The 17,302-nt window shown below is 39.8% G+C and overlaps 1 protein-coding gene across 2 annotated transcripts in view; it reads right to left on the reverse strand.

Annotated features, from left to right (window-relative positions):
- EPS8 (epidermal growth factor receptor pathway substrate 8) overlaps window positions 1-17,302 on the reverse strand; it is a 183,396-nt gene that overhangs the window by 130,874 nt on the left and 35,220 nt on the right. For both annotated transcript variants that reach the window (XM_056134555.1, XM_056134553.1), the window contains exon 2: window positions 2,162-2,222. The gene's annotated coding sequence lies outside the window, so the exon portion shown is untranslated. The remainder of the gene's footprint in view (window positions 1-2,161; window positions 2,223-17,302) is intronic.

A 17,302-nucleotide genomic window follows, 5' to 3' on the forward strand; every position in this document is an offset into this window, starting at 1 on the left:
GAGAGGAAGAGAGCCATGCCACTTTCATCTGGCCCTGGTTTCTTTCCTGGAGATACAGATCAATGCTCCAGCGGGCCTAGTAACGTCTCCATTGGAGACTTTGTTGTTACTGTGTCTGGCATATCGAATACTCTCGGTAGCTTGCGGGGCTCTCCGAGAGGGGCGGAGGAATCGAACTCCGGTCGGCCATGTTGGCCGCTTGTAAGGCGAACGCCCTACCTCTGTGCTATCGCTCCAGCCCATACAAAACAATTATTGGAAGAAGATACAGTTCCTAATCACATTTAATTAATACTACCCTGGCACCTTTTAAAAGTGCAGGTATAAGAGAACCAGAGATAACAGTACAAGATTTAAGGTGCTGGCATTGAACGCAGCCAACCTAAATTCCATCCCCAGCACCATACACTGTCTCCGAGACCTGCCAAAAGTGACGCTAAGCCAAGAGAAGCCCCCAAGCACACACTGCAAGGTGTGGCCCAAATCCTCCCCACACCTAACAAAAGAAAGGTAGGTATACATTTTAGGACAGCAAGAATAAAGATGTGAGAAAAACTCAACATATGCTTGGCAAAGTCAAGAACAAGAGAAATAAAGGAGGTTAAAAGGGGGAAATGATGGAATTAGAAGAAACAGGGATTCCAATGTACTGCTCTCTGTGCACTCACAGGCATCCAGAGGAATGGCTAAACTTGAGAAGGGAAAATCCAGACAATATTTGTCTTCCACCGAGAGATACCCACAGGGGTTAAAGTACTTGCCTTGCAACAGGCTGACTCTGATCCTATCCCAGTTACCATGTATTTTCCCCCAAGCACTGCCAGGAGCGATCTCTGAGCATGCAGCAGAAGTAATCCCTGAGTATTGCTCAGTAAAACAAACACTAACTATTTTTCTTCAACAAGAATGTAAGAAACAGGCCAGGTATTTAGCTCAAAGGATGAATGAGCTTGTTTGCATGTGGAAAGCTCAGGGTCATGTTGGTACCACCCACCCCACCTGTTCCCGCCCCCCACCCCTTTCCTAAGCACCACCACCAGGTATGGTCCAAAAACCAAAATCTCTTTTTTAAAAAATGACTAGATGATATAAAATACTGAATATAAAAATACTGCAAATGAGGCCAGGGATATGGCTCTGAGATATACTGCACCCCCTCACACAGGAGTCCCTGTGTTCTATGCCTGCACCCCCCACACCCCACACACACTTGCTGAAAATAACAAACAGGTTTCACATGGAAAAGACATTCTTAATGATCTCTAGGTTGATGATTTTATTTTTTTATTATTATTATTATTTTTTGCTTTTTGGGTCACACCCGGTGAAGCACAGGGGTTACTCCTGGCTCTGCATCCAGGAATTATTCCTGGCGGTGCTCAGGGGATCATACGGGATGCACGTGCAAGGTAAACACCCTACCCACTGCGCTATCGCTCCAGCCCCCATGGGTTGATGATTTTAAACTATTCCCTAGTAATAAGAAAATAGTTCTAAAAATTCAAATGCCTTCAAGAACATCTAATTGGTTTAATTTGTCATTTGTGTCTTCTGCTGCTATGTCTTCACTTCTTGTAGACTTGTCAATTTTCACCCCACAAACCATACTACTCTTCCATGACATTAGGCTACAAGTATATTAAAGTACATACTCTGAGACTAATTGCTCATTCACTGTGACAGCTCACAATATTAGTTCCTTCCTGTTTCATACATTTTTCTTAATGTAACATTTTTATAGCCAGAATCTTGTAATCTCACAACATGGATATGGAGGGTAAATAGAGCCAACACTCATCTTAGAAGCTGATAAACTGACACAAAGAAGTTCTACCAAAAGCACCAGCAGCTCCACACCCAGATCCACACCCAGCTGGGGGATGTCACCTCTGTCCCACATGAGCAGATTTTGTGGGTAACTGGAAGAGTTCTCTGCATTACCTGCAAATGGCTCTTTTTCCCAGTGAGCATCAGGCTGCTATTAATTGAAGGGAGGACGCTATACTGGGGATGGGTGTAGTGATGAAATTATGTAACAGGAAAACGATCATTAACGGTATTGTAAATCACAGAACCAAAATCAATTAAAACACATACACACACACACACACACACACATACACACACAAAGTAAATAAACTCTTTCTACACATGAACTCACCTCAAAAATGAAAGTAAGTTCTTATCCACTTCAGTTCAATGAGAGAGGGGTTAAGGATATCCTGCACAGGAAAAGAAATTAAAGTTAAACATTTATTTCTTTTAGGGTACAGCACACATGCAATCAGTGCTCTTGCTTATAACACAAACACTTCATTCCCTTTTATTTATACTTTTTATTCTCCTTTTATATAAATTCAAAATAATATATGTAGAGAAGATGAATAAAAAGGCAATTCTCAAATATTAACTACTCTGATGAACACTGTAACGAACTTTCTGATTTTATCTCAGCAGGAACACTGGAAAAGACTGAAGAAAGTAATATTCTAAGACTTCAACTAAAATTTCCAACAGAGTCTAACTCTAAATGCCTTGAAATTATTTTATTCCATTTACCTTATTTTTGTTTTGTTTTTGTTTTAGGGCCACACCTGGTGATGCCTGAGGTTTACTCCTGGCTCTGAGCACTGGGATCACTCCTGGCAAGGCTCAAGAAACCATATAAGGTGCCAAAGATCATCAAACCGAGGCTGCATGCAAGGCAAGCACCCTGCCAACGGTACTATCTCTACGGCCCCAGAGCCTGTTTTTAATCACAATGCCATTCTGAGTTTTTATTGCTGGACATTCCACTAATCATAAGTAAAATAGACATATTCAATTATTTCCTACTTGTAATTGAGTAAAGTGTGTTCTGCTCAAGTCTCACAACTAAATACAGTAATCAACCCAGATATACAAATTGTAGATTCATACTCAAAGTGTACGCTATGTAAATGACCTAGAAATATAGACATTATAAAATACAATGAAAATTTACTATTCATGTTTAAAGAATGTATGTGTCATTCTTTTTCTTCTTATTTTTTGGCCTGGGTGGGGTTTGGGGGGTGAGAGGTTACTCCTGGCTCTGTACTCAAGAATCATTCCTGGTAGGCTTGGGGATCCTATAGAATGCCAGGGATCAAACCCAGGTTGGCATGTACAAAACCAGCACCACACCTGTTGTACATCTCTCCAGGTGCAATTTATGTGTCATCTTTATTAAAAGCTAGTGAAAATAAGATACCAATAGTGAAACAGTGTTTGATTTGTACAGTTATTTTATATTCCCACATGTATAGGATGATGTAAAAATTTCTCAGGCAAAAAAAGGACATGAACGGAAAACATTTAATCCCTGATCCAGAAAGTTAATTTCTCAAATCATCAAAATTTTCTCTTTTGAAAACCTATTGTCAGGGGTAAGCATAATTTACTTAATACATCAATTTGAATCACTATATACATTCAATATGTTTGACCTTTTATATAAACTACAAAAGTGGTATATACTTCCTAGAACTGACTCTATTATATAATGTTTAATATGCAATAGCTAATATTCTCATTGTCAACAGCCAGCCATGATACTGCTATTATTATTACCATTATACTAGTTAGTAATAGACTCACTTTTCACCAAACACCAATAATATCTCCCAAGGTGAAATGACAATTTGGAAAACATATCTACTCTGATGAGCTAAGACATCCTTGCATACACTGAAGCTACGAGATCCTTTGTATAACCAGTTAGTTATCAAGAATTTGCCTCTTTACTGGAAATACTTACCATAGCAATTAGGTATGAACAAGAACTTAAGAGCTTTCATAGAGGGAAGGAAGAAGTCAAGTTCTTACTATTTGTGAAAGACAAGGTATTATATTTAGAAAACCCTAAAGACTCCACAAAATTGTTGAGAAAAAATAGATTTGTAGGGTCAAGTGGCAGGTTACAAAATTAACACACAAAAGTCCATGACTTTTCTATATGCAAATAGTGAGATAGAAGAAAGTGATATTAAAAAGATAATTTCATTCACAATTGTGCTTCAGAAAAATCAAGAACCTAGGAATCAGCTTAATTAAAGTATAAAAGATATATACAAAGAAAGCTACAAAACACTGCTTCAAGAAATGAAAGATACAACCATACCTCCTGGTGTTTCACTAATTAAAAAAAGAAATGAAAGAGGTCATAAGGAAATGGAAACACTGCTCAGTGATTGGGAAAATTAACATTATCAAAATGGCAATACTCAGGCCAGAGCAGTAGTACAGCGGGTAGGGCGTTTGCTTTGCATGCGACTGATCCGGGTTCAATCCCAGCATCCTATATGGTCCCGCGAGCATCTGCAGGAGTAATTCCTAAGTGCAGAGCCAGGAGTAACACATGAACATTGCACGGTGTGACCGCAAAAAAGGAAGGAAGGAAGGAAGGAAGGAAGGAAGGAAGGAAGGAAGGAAGGAAGGAAGGAAGGAAAAAAAAAGAACTGAGACCCTCAGACCTCTTCCTAATACCATGCACAAAAGTCAAATCAAAATGGATTACAGACTTCAATATCAGACCCAAATCCATAAGGTAGAGGAAAACAAAGACTGTGCAACAACTCCAAATTTCTCAATACTGAAATGTCAGTAGGAACACACCAAATTAGATGGGCAAGTAAGTGGAAGCCAACCAAATTCAAGAAACAAAACCAGTATCACAGAAAATGAGGAGAAGAAATGAGCAGAAACTTCCTCAAAGAAATACAAATGACCAAAAGGCACATGAAAAAATCATCTGTATCACTAAATCACCAGGAAGAAGCAAAACAAAACACCGTGAGATACCACCTCACACCACAGAGACTGGCACTCATCAAACAGAACACCAGCAACCAGTACTGGTATGGATGACTGGGAAAGGGACCTCTCCTTCACTGCTGTTGGGAATGTCGATTGGTCCAGTTGTTTTTGGAAACAATACGACATTCCTCAAAAAACTACAAATTGAGTTTTCAGGAATTCCACTCCCGGGAATAGATCCTAAGTGTCCCAAAACAGAATGCAGAAAAGACATCTGCACTTCTGTGTTCATTGCAGTACTGTTCACGAGAGCCAAAACCTGGAACAACCAAAGTACTCATGAACAGATGACTGGAAAAAGCAGCTATGGTACATATATACAATAGAACACTTATACAGCAGTTAGAAAAGATAAAGTCATGAGATTTGCTGCTACATGGATGGATCTGGAGGGTATCATGCTGAGTGAACTGAGTAAGAGAAAGAGGAACAGACTCAGAATACTCACACTCATTTGTGGGCTATACAGAAACACAGTAGGAGAAAAATGCCCAAAGAGAGTAGAAATGAAGGGCACAGGAACTGTTTCTTGCCACAGTGTGGGGAGTGGTGTTAGGACAGGGAAGGGACAATGACAGGGGAACGTGGTCACTCTGGATGAGAACCGGGTGCTGAATTGAGAAGCGGTATGTATGATACCCTTTCAGTAACATTACTGCAAACACAAGTGCCAAAAAGGAAAAAGTGCCTGCCCACCAGAAAGGCAGGCTGGGGGGAGGGAGGGAAACTGGAAACATTGATGAAGGAAGAGGCATGAGTGAAGAACTAATGCTCCAACACCGTACGCCTGAAAACTCAATAAGGAATAACTTTGTTATTCACAGCAATTTAATAAAAAACAAAATTAAAATGAAATAAAAATTTTTTAAAATCCTTCAAAATATTATACGCTTTAAAGAGACAGACTTCTTTTCCCTGTGTCTCCAGTAGCTGGTGCTGACCAAGTGTCTGTTCAGTACAGAATTAAACAGTGATGGAAATGAACCCACCAATGTGGGATGAGAACCACAGAAGACCTTCACTGCGGTCTTACTCTTACCCTCAGTCCACCGAGGGCACATTCATGCCGATTACTTTAACTCAGCACAAAGAAGACCCCTGGGTCCTTTCAAGCCTTCCCTCTAGAATGGGACTAGCATGTTGTGTCTGGCTCTCACTAAGCATGTCAATACAGCTCAGTTCACATTACCTTTACAATATTTATCTTGGGACAAATATTATTACCCCCATTTTATACGTGTTTAGGCTTAAAGTGGTCATAAAACATGACCAAAGTCCCCTGGGCAAGCAAAAGTCACAATGGAGTCAGGTTTGACCCAGACCCAGACTGTATTTCCAATCCTTGAACACAGGACTAGTTAGTAAACAGACAGGAGGGTGGGGACTGGGTCACACCTGGTGGCTCTCAAGGGTTATTCCAGACTCTGTGCTCAGGGTAGTACTCAGGGTACAATACAGGGTGCTAGAGGTGAAGAGATGAAACTGAAATTGGCTGCAGGCAAGGTGACTGTATTAATCCCTGTACTATTTCTGCAAATGTGAACAAAGAGACTCAAAGTCCCTGGAGCTCATTTTAGATGTTATATAATGAGCTTTTAAAAATTAACATGGTTTTCCTTTGGGGAGTACTTGCATTTTTCCCACTAAAGTATTTTCATGCATACAGCAGTCCTTCAATGCTACCATGATGTTACCCTGAGATGATTTAGTAGATAGAGCTGAAGGTAAAAGTCATACTAAAAGAATTTGATAAGATTAGAAATATTGCCATGCAGGGGGGGGGGGGGGGAGAACAAGCTGCAGAATCTTATTGCACGAATTCTATATTCCTACTAATGAACGAAAGGTGAAGGGCACTTAAGAGTTACCAGACACAAATGCACATATGAATGAACTAAAGAGGAAGATGAGGAAGTTTCTGAGGCACAAAAGGGACCAGAAGGGAAGCGTCACATAGTATGATTACAAACTCCCATCAGAGACCATGAAACCAGTATAAACTAATGAGTGAGACTATTTTCCCAAGTTTGAAACAGTTTTGCCTGGTGCTGGGGGAATGGCTCAAAGACCTACAGTGTAGGCATCACAGACAGGAGGCCTGGGTTCAATCCCCAGCACTGCAGGGTCCCCTGAGCACCTTTGGGAGAGTACCCTGAGCTGTAAGTCAGATATAGCTCCAGAAGACCACTGGCTGTGACCCCAAAACAGAAACAAAAACCAGAAAACCAGCTTTGACATTGACTGTGTGACTTTAGGTCACACAGTACTTATAAGTACTTATGAACTGGCATTAGAGTAAGTACTCATCAACCTGAGTCTGTTTCCAGGTAGGTCAAATAGAAATACCTCCCTTGAAACAAGTCAGGAAGACTGGTCAATGGTTGGAAATTACCACAAGGGTGTGAAGGTGGAGGGGAGTTAAGGTAGAAGAAGACCCATTATGACTACTCTGAACAAAAACTGAGTGTTCAAAATAGGTAAAGGGATATACATAATAACCTCTCAGCAACTCCATCATTGCAAACCATAATGCCTAAAATGAAAGAAAAAGAGAAAGAAAGAGAGAGAAGAGATGTGCCTGTCATAGAGACAGGCTGGGGTGGGGGCTGATCTGGGGGCACAGAAGGGAAACTGGGGACACTGGTGCTGGGAAATTACACTGGTGGAGGGCTGGGTGTTGGAACCCAATCATGAATAGCTTTGTAATGCTCTCATGGTGAGTCAATAAAATAAAAAAAAATATTAAAAAAAAATACCTCCCTTGTAGCGAGAGAGAGAGTAGTTAATGAATCATGATGTCCCAAAACCATTAAATCCTGCACATCTACATGGACTAGTAATGACAGGAAAAGCGGGGAAAAACTCTTTTTCTTTCAAACTGCAGTTTTAGAGACTTCATATGTTCAAAGGGGCAGCAAAGAAAGTGAACATCAGCGATCAGTTCTCAGGTGATTCCCAAGCAGAAGCGGGTGCCCCCCTGAGAGAACCCACCCGGATGAGGGATGTGAACAGTGTTCTTCACAGGCTAGAGGGCTTCAAGTTCATAAGGGCCAGGATCTTGCTCTCAGGCAAGTGTTTTAAAACACATACTATCTACACTTTTGAATTTGCGCTTCTTATGTGAACTCCAAGAGGACAATGCAGTGTGCACCTCCCACCGGTCAGTAACACGGTTACTCATCTTGAGCTGGAAGTCAGAGAGTTTCCATCTGCAAACTGAGACACAAGCCCACTCAGTGAGTGACTCAAGGTTCTCTGGTCCATGGCCAGTACAGGCACCAAGAAAATCTGGATGCGGCCACTTGGCAGCCAGGGGATTAAGACTAGAAATATATTGCCATGCGGGGGCGGGGGGGGAGGAGGGAAGGGGGAAACTGTCTTCTCCATCCAACTAAGGCAGGTCCCAACCATGTAGTTCACTCAGGCATCTGCACCTGCCTTGTCTTTCATTCTGTCATATATAAGCAACAGAGGTGTTTGGTGAGCATGTATTTTTTTTTTATGTAAAAGCCACTGGGATCCTATTAGTCACTCCTAACACTCATTGGCCAAAATGGTTTCTTTACGACACCAGGTTGAGATCAGTAATAATAAGTCTTAGTGGCTATGGAAATTTTCACCCCCACTGAAGCTGAGTGAATGTGACAACAGTACTTATAAAATAACAGCTGCCTTTTTCCCATTTCACTCTATGACACTCTGTGGCACCTTCAGACTCTACCCCGTAAGGTACCCAATTCAATCAGTTATTAACACATTAACTGAATTTTGCAGATGCCACTCTAGATCCAAGGTACAGAAGGATGAATCGTGAACAGCAGTGTGAATGAAACAGATACGTACCAGTGACATCAGCTAATATCTGATCACCAGATTATTTTGTCATGTACAAAGCTCTTCTTCCACTACTTGACAAATGTGACAATTTAATTATCAACACCAAGTCCATTAGGTAATAGTACAGTTCTTATTTTAAGATGAGAATTTTAAGGGGCTGGAGTAAGTCACTTGTCTTGCACACAGCCAACCTGGGTTCAATCCCCAGCAACATTTCAGCACCAAGCCCTGACAATAGTGATCACAAAACACAGAGCCAGGAGTTAGCTCTGAGCACTGACGGGCATAGCCCCAAAACAGAGAACACTGAAACGTAGAAAAGATGAATAATTTGCAAATTTAACTATGAAGAAGCAAAACTTGGATTCAAATTTAAGCAAATAATTAAAATGCCAAATTATGAATGCAGAAAAACAGGCAACAGGAAAATCTAGAACCAAATGTTTAAATTAACTGGTAATAAATGGACAAAGTTAATAAATATTTTAAAATATCTTTCATGCCAGAGACAGTACAGTGGGTAAGTTGCTTGCCTTGCACACAGAACATCTGGGGTCAAGCTCTGGTACTTTATCTGGTCCTCTGAGACCTCTAAGAGCCCGGAGGCTCTTCAGAAAGCTCTGAACACCACTGCATCTGGCCAAACACATTTTTTTCTTTTAAGTAAAGGAATTAATAAATATATTAGAAAAGGTATCAAAAGAAAGGGAAAACTAAGATGCTGTTCCAATTAAAAAATCTTACAAACCATATAGATGAGGACCATATAGGTAGCTAAGGTTCATTCTTATAAGAAACATCCACAGTCATTACATTTGGTTTCACCCCCACAAAGAAGTTTAAAAATACATATTTATGACTTGTACAAATGTATTGCACAAATGAAACTATTTCATGTTACTCAACTGAAATATAATGGTAACAATAAATGTGATCACATCATAAAGTCATTTGGACCATGGCTATAATACCATCTTTCATAATGCCAAGGTGTACATGGTGCTATACATCCACTGATAGTTCATTTTTTAAAAAAAAAGAAGAATCATACATTACACAAGATGACCAATGAAAGGTTTTTTAGAGGCAAGCTTGCCCACACCAGTTTGTTAGCCAGATGTTTCATCCAGTGAAAGTTCTAACAGAAAACATTTTTCTTAAATGAGGGAGATTTTCTAGAATCAAATGCCCATGATTTGCACTGTGAGAAAAGAGAAATATTGCATGCTATTCTACAAGTCATTCTCATTACCTGTGAAGTATAACTTAAGAGTACAAGGCCCATATCCTTATCTGCCTCATAAAACACTTCTTGCTGTCTTAATTTATTCAGTCAAAATTGAACAAGTTTACTTTACAAATTTACTCATTTGCTTTAATGTTGCTTCTTCCTCCTCAAGACCCAGCATGAAACTCTAGTCACTATTGATTCCTTGGTATCTTTCAGTTTGCTTTACCCCACGCCTGAATTATCAAAATAAGCTTCATTTGCTCTCCTATTTCAAATAACTTACCCCTTTCATCCTTTTTCTTAGACTGTGGAATAAGCAAAGCTTTTACTGTGCTGCCTTCTCTAGCAGAACCAAACAAAAACATCCTACAAAGATCATGGAAGCACGTTACCAAACAAACTATCAAGAAATCCAGGTTCCAGTCTCAGTTCTTCTATTAACTAATCTGACTAACCCCTTTGGTTCCCTTAACTGGAAAACAAAAGTGCTGGTATAAAAGAGCTCTGCAATCCCTTCCTTTGAGAACTATTCATACTTCTTTGGAACTCGAGGTCCTTTACCGTCTAGGTAATCAAACACTAACCACTCTTCCCCATCACACAAACTCTTACTCCCCTGTACTCTTCATACTGAATTAAGTCACTCCAGTGCTGGACTCACTACTCCCCTCTAAAATCACTCCTTTTGTCCAAAACATACTCAAGTTTAAGCATTATGTACTAGGCACTATTTTCTTCTTTGTTCTTTTCCAACACCTGTAAATACTCCATAGGGAGTACGTACTGTATATGCAGTAAATGTAGTAAGTCAATAATAGATCTGCTTTTTCTTCCAAGATTTTATTTACTGTGCTCATTTGGTCCTATTAACTTAAAGTTAATAAGTTTTAAAGTTTTAAAAACTTACCCTACAAAACCTGTGGCTCCGATCTAAGGCCTAATGAGCTGATTTTAATTTGGTTTCTTGTTAATTCAGTATTTCCTAAAGTGGGTGATAGCGCCCACATGGAGGCTGGACCTCTTCAGCATGGGCATTAATGACTCCAGACGAACTGGGTGGACGTTTTTCTATTTGCTCATAAAAAAAAAAAGTAGGTTCCTAGCAATGTTTTCTTCAAATTAGTTTGGGGATCTCTGTTATGTGTATTTATCAGTGCTCAACCAAAGTGGATAAGGCATATATGTAGTTAATGTGATTATATGTAACAAAATAACTCCCTGCTTCCTGAAAATGTAACCAATATTAACCTCAAACCACATGACCTTATGAGCAACAAATTAGTTCAGTAAAATCACGTTGGTAATTTTATTTAAAAAAGCATTTTTGAGTTGATCTAAGAATTCCCAAATGTCATTTCCAACACTGCATTATTATGAAAGTGGCAACTGATTAGACAAAACTTGGAAAGTGCCACAAATAAATTTTCTCCTCCCCTGTTCTCATTAAGCTTGCAGGAAGGAGAAATAAATGGCCCACAGATATGAGTCCAAAAGATCTGACAAAACACTGTTTTACAGATTTAAAAATAAAAACTCGTTAAAGAAAAAAAGTCTGGGGTCTGGAGAGACAGTACAGCAGGTAAGGTGCTTGCCTTGTATATGACTGACCAGAGTTTTATCCTTAGCGTCCCATGTGGTTCCTCAAGCACCGCCAGGAATAGTTCCTGAGTGCAAAGATAGAGCCAGAAATAACCCATTGCTGAGTGTGACCTAAAACCCAAACCTCCCCCCAAAAAAGTCTAGTAAAAAGTCTAATGTTCCACAAACACTCCTGAAATTCATATGGAACAATAAGCCCCCACGAATAGCTAAAGCAATTTTTGGGAAAAAGAAAATGGGAGAAATAAACCTCCCTAACTTCAAACTCTACTACAAAGCAGTAATAATTAAAACAGCATGGTACTGGAACAAAGGCAGACCTGCAGACCAATGGAAAAGGGTTGAATATACTAACATCTCCCGCCAAACATATGATCATCTAATCTTTGATAAGGGGGCAAGAAATGTGAAGTGGAGCAAGGAAAACCTCTTTAACAAATTGTGCTGGCAAAACTAGACAGTTACATGCAAAAAAGTGGGCTCAGATCTCTGCCTAACACCAAGTACAAAAGTAAGATCAAAATGGATTAAAGACCTCAACATTAGACCGGAATCCATAAGGTACACTGAAGACAAAGTTGACAAACCCCTCCATGACACTGAAGCTAATGGTATCTTCAAAGATGTCACACCACTGGCCGAGCAAGTGAAAACAGAGATAGACAAACAGGACAATCTTAAACTAAGAAGCTTCTGCTTCTCAAAAAAAAAAAAAAAAAAGTAACCAAAATACAAAGACAGTTTACAGAATGGGAAAGGATATGTTCACCCAATACGCATCTGACAAGGGGTTGATATCAAGGGTATACAAAGTACTGGTTGAACTCCACAAGAAGAAAACATCCAACCCCATCAAAAAATGGGGCGACAAAATGAACAGAAACTTTCTCAAAGAAGAAATCCGAATGGCTAAGAGGCACATGAGAAAATGCTCTACATCATTAATCATCAGGGAGATGTAGATCAAAGCAACAAAGAGATATCATTTCACACCACAGAGACTGGCCCACATCCAAAAGAACAAAAGCAACCAGTGTTGGCGTGGATGTGGTGAGAAAGGGGCCCTCCTTCATTGCTGGTGGGAAGGCTGAATGGTTCAGTCCTTTTGGAAAACAGTATGGACGATTCTCAAAAAATTAGAAATTGAGCTCCCATTTGACCCAGCAATACCACTCCTGGGAATATATCCCAGAGAGGCAAAAAAAAATATAGTCGGAGTGACATCTGTACTTGTTTGTTCACTGCTGCACTCTTTACAATAGCCAGAATCTGGAAAAAACCTGAGTGCCCAAGAACAGATGACTGGTTAAAGAAACTTTGGTACATCTACACAATGGAGTACTATGTAGCTGTTAGAAAAGATGAAGTCATAAAATTTACATACAAGTGGTACTACATAGAAAGTATCATGCTAAGCGAAATGAGAAAGAGAGGGATAGACATAGAAAGATTGCATTCATCTGGGGAACATAAAATAACAAAATAGGAGACTAACACCCAAGAATACCCAAGATAAATACCAGGAGGTTTACGTCATAGCTTGGAGGCCAGCCGCAAACGCTAGGGGAAAAGGCAGCTCAGATAGAGAAGGGAGCACCAAATGAAGGGTGTTGGGAGGATCCTCCCAGGATGGGAGAAGCATGCTGAAAGTAGACTATAGACCAAACATGACTGCGACTCAATGCCTCTTTTGCAAAGTACAGGACCCAAAAGGAGAGAGAGAGAGAGAGAGAGAGAGAGAGAGAGAGAGAGAGAGAGAGAGAGAGAGAGAGAGAACAAAAGAGAATGCCCTGCCAAAGAGGCAGGGTGGGGTGGGGGGATGGAGGGTGGGAGGGATACTGGGATCAGTAGTAGTGGAGAATGGGTGGCGGGATGGGTACTTGATCATTGTATAACTGAAACCCAAGCACAAAAATTTGTAAGTATACAACTGTACCTCATGGTGTTTCACTAATAAAAATTAAAAAAACAAGTCTAGTGCTCCACATATATTAAAAGAGCAAAATTTTAGCTATAAAAAGGTTTGTGATAGGGCCAGAGAGATAGCACTGTAGGGAGAGTACTTGCCTTGCACATGGCCAACCTGGGTTCAATTCCAGGCACCCTACATGCTCCTCCCTCCCCCCGCAACCCCCCCCCCCCCACACACACACATACAGAATCCCAAAGGAATGATCCCTGAAAAGAGCTAGGACCAAACCCTGAGTGCTGCAGGGTGTGGTCCCCAAACTAAAATAAGCTGAAAAAAAAAAAAGTCTGTGACAAACTCTACCACTGAACTCAAATCACCAGAAAGCTTTATAATACTTCACCTTCAGATTCTTCATCAGCAATGGGGATAATTAAAATGCTAGCCATGTCCCGTAAGATCACTAAGGCTCAAATGAGACAATGCAGGCATGTTTTGAAAACTGCAATTGTTTCCCAAATATAAATCAAGGTCTTATGTAAGCAATATTCATAAGTCAAACACTCACAATTGCATTAGTTTAGTATCAAATCAATTCACCTAGTGGGAAAACTAAATTGACAAAATTAGAAAACAAATAACTCTTAATAATATCAATTTTGTAAGGCTGGGTTTTTACACCTCTTGCTTTTTTAAAGTAGGACACAAAATTTTACACAAGCAATTTCATGTACTTAAAGTGTATGAACACCTTTTCTTAAAGATCTCTGGGGAGAGTGATTCCACAATTTTCCTGGTATTTTTTTTCACTCTGGAACTGCAAAACTCAAACAAGGTATAAACAAGTTATCATCTCCTGCATCTGCTACCAAACAAAATAAAATATATCATGATAGTTTCAATGAAACGACTGAATACGACAGTTTATTCTGCTGCAATTTTCATGGCAGGTGAAGATAATACCCAATGTATCCAAGGATCTAAGCTTTTTCTTTTCTCTGTTTTTCTTTCTTGCAGGAATATGGAAAAATGTTTTGAGGCAAAAGGAAGAAATGCAGATAAAGTCTCCGAGATTTTATGATGGAATATAACTCTGACACTTGCCAACCTAAAATATGAAAACACATCATCTTCGTTTCAATCAGCATTTCATGTCCTTGCGAATATTAATGCCAAAATCCCAATAAAAGCAAACACTAAGACAACTGATACTAGGTGGAATTGAAGGCTTACTTAACCAAATTTCTGAAAGCTATCCTTGTGTCTTTTGAAAATGCGGAACATATCTGAACTACACTGCTTTCACTGTTGCCATGACATATTACTTGATTATTTAGGATATGCCTTAGTTTCTTGTGGAAGTTAGCATAAGAAACACTGAGATTTGAGGCACTGCAATGTAAAAGTCCTTTAGTACATGAGTCATTTTTCTTAGATCCATTTCTTTAGGTTCCCATAAAATACAAGTACTGGACAGAATATTTTATTTTTTAAGAATTTTAGAGGCTGGAGTGATAGCACAGCGAGAAGGGCATTTGCCCTGCACTTGGCCAACCCAGGTTTGATTCCCAACATCCCATAGGGTCCCCCAAGCACCACCAGGAGTAATTCCTGAGTGCAGGAGCCAGGAGTAACCAATGTGCATCACCGGGTATGACCCAAAATGCAAAAAATATTAAAAGAATTTTATTCGGGGGGGTATGGAATTTTGGACACTCATGCCAATGTTCAGGAATTACTCCAAGTGATGCTCAAACCGTATGGTTTGCCAGGGATGAAACTCAGGTGTGTAAGACAAATGCCCTCTCACTGTAATATCACTCTAGCCCTTATTTTCTTTTTTAAATTCTGGTTTCTAACACTACATGCTCCATTGAATGCATTTTCAAAAGAATATCTTACTGTAGCACTTATATTGATGGCATTCACATATGATTTATTAAATTTCTTCCTTGCTTTTCTATTACCTCCCCTAGAGAGAAAGTTCAAGAGCAGAAAATAGACTTTGTTCACCACTGTTTCTAAAGTACCGGCATATTAAGGTATTCAATAGCCATTTGTTAGAAGACTAGATTATACACTATAATTATATTTTCTAGGATGTACAATTGATTCAATCCCAAATAATCTCCTTTTAAGAAACGTAAAAAAAAAATCTCTCATTTACCTCTTCCACTCTTTCTGGACTTAGCCATACTAGTAGCAGGGAATTAAAGATCATAACAAAGAGAAAATGCATAATATAAGAGTGGGAGGAGAACAATTCTCATCATGGCAATATGTAACACCGTGCTGATCAGTAAAATCAAAGACAAGCATAATAAGGGATTACCTTTACATAGGCTATGGGTGGTTATTCCTCTGTGTTTTCTACATTTCCCAAATCACGGATTTTAGTGGCGGTTTCAGACACCAGCAAGCCTAAAAGAATTCATTCCCCAGGTAAACAAAATGAAGACTGACCACAGCAATTCATCTAAGGAAAACCAATCTGTTACCGGAGGATGTTCACATTTCAGGCACCTCAAGTCTCAAGTCTGGCCTCCTGCCTGCTACATCCAGGATTTCACATGATAACTTGCCTGCTTCCTCCTGCTGAGGACAATCACCTAGCGAATTGGACTCTATCTTTTGAAGCCCACTGTGTACCTGGATACAGATAAGGAAAAGGCAGGGAGCCAAGAGTGACAGTGATCTCCACCTGGAGAGGACACACCTGTCACTGTGGTGCTGGGTAAGCCTTTGCCAGGGCCTGCCCTAATTCCAACTCCGCATCAGTTGCGAGCTGGCAGGAGCAACTGTCCTTAATAAACAAGCCTGGCTCTATACACTAACCCAGTCTTTCCCTGAGTAGGTGATACTGCCCCCAGGGGGCTTCTAGAACCAGTGAGGTGTATGTGTGGTGGGGAGAAAGGGGGAGTTAGGAGGTGATACGATTGATAGGATTCAGAGAAAGGGTATTCCAGGACTAAATTCTTAGATACACATTCAAGAGTCCACAAAATTAACACCAGCACCTCAATTCTACTAACCCAAGTAATTTATCCAGAAAAAAAAATATGGATTACAGCAAAAAACAAAACCAAAGTGATTCCAGTCCTTAGAAGGTCCCATAAAAGTGGCTCTCCAGCCTCAGCAGACAATTCAGTGTGTCCCCAGAACACTCATCCAATAAATGTTTTCTAGATAGGTTCAATGCTAGGCAGTGCAGAGAGCTATAAACAAAACAAGATATGCCTGCACAAGGTTTGCAGCTTTGTGAATAAATATTTTCTTTCCCTCCTACTTGTATGCATGCTCAAATCACTTTTCCTCTCTCCTCTGTGACTTCAAATACTTTCCCTTTTCTTATTTAAGCTTTTCACCATGCAAGCAAGATAGAGACCTAGAAATGAGTCTGAGATACAAAGTTAATAGAGAATCAACACAAATGAAGCTTGCTATAAGAAGCAAATGAATCGAGGCATTTAAAAGTCTCCCATAAGCAGGGTTGGTCCTCCTGGACTGGGCTGAGCATTCAAGCAGAGGTAAAATATCCCTGGCATATGGTAGCAAAGGAAATTATCTTTGCAAACCATGTATCTGATGAGACATCAATAACCAAAATACATGCAAGCTAAATATATTGTTTTCAATGATAATATACAAATGACCATCAGATTAAGAAAAAGATGTTCATCACCACTAACCATCAGGAAAATGAAAAATCACACCTTGATATCACTTCATACCTGTTAGAATTAAAACTATAAAAAAGGTTAAGAAGAGGGTGGAGAGATAATACAGTACAAGGGATGCTTGCCTTACAGTCATCATGGATTTGATCCGCACTATCCCACATGGTCCCCTGAACACTGTGAGGAGTGATCTCTGAGCACAAGCTAAGAGTG

This window comes from Sorex fumeus, unplaced genomic scaffold (assembly GCF_029834395.1).
Source record: "Sorex fumeus unplaced genomic scaffold, SorFum_2.1 ptg000100l, whole genome shotgun sequence".
NCBI classification, from domain to species: domain Eukaryota; kingdom Metazoa; phylum Chordata; class Mammalia; order Eulipotyphla; family Soricidae; genus Sorex; species Sorex fumeus.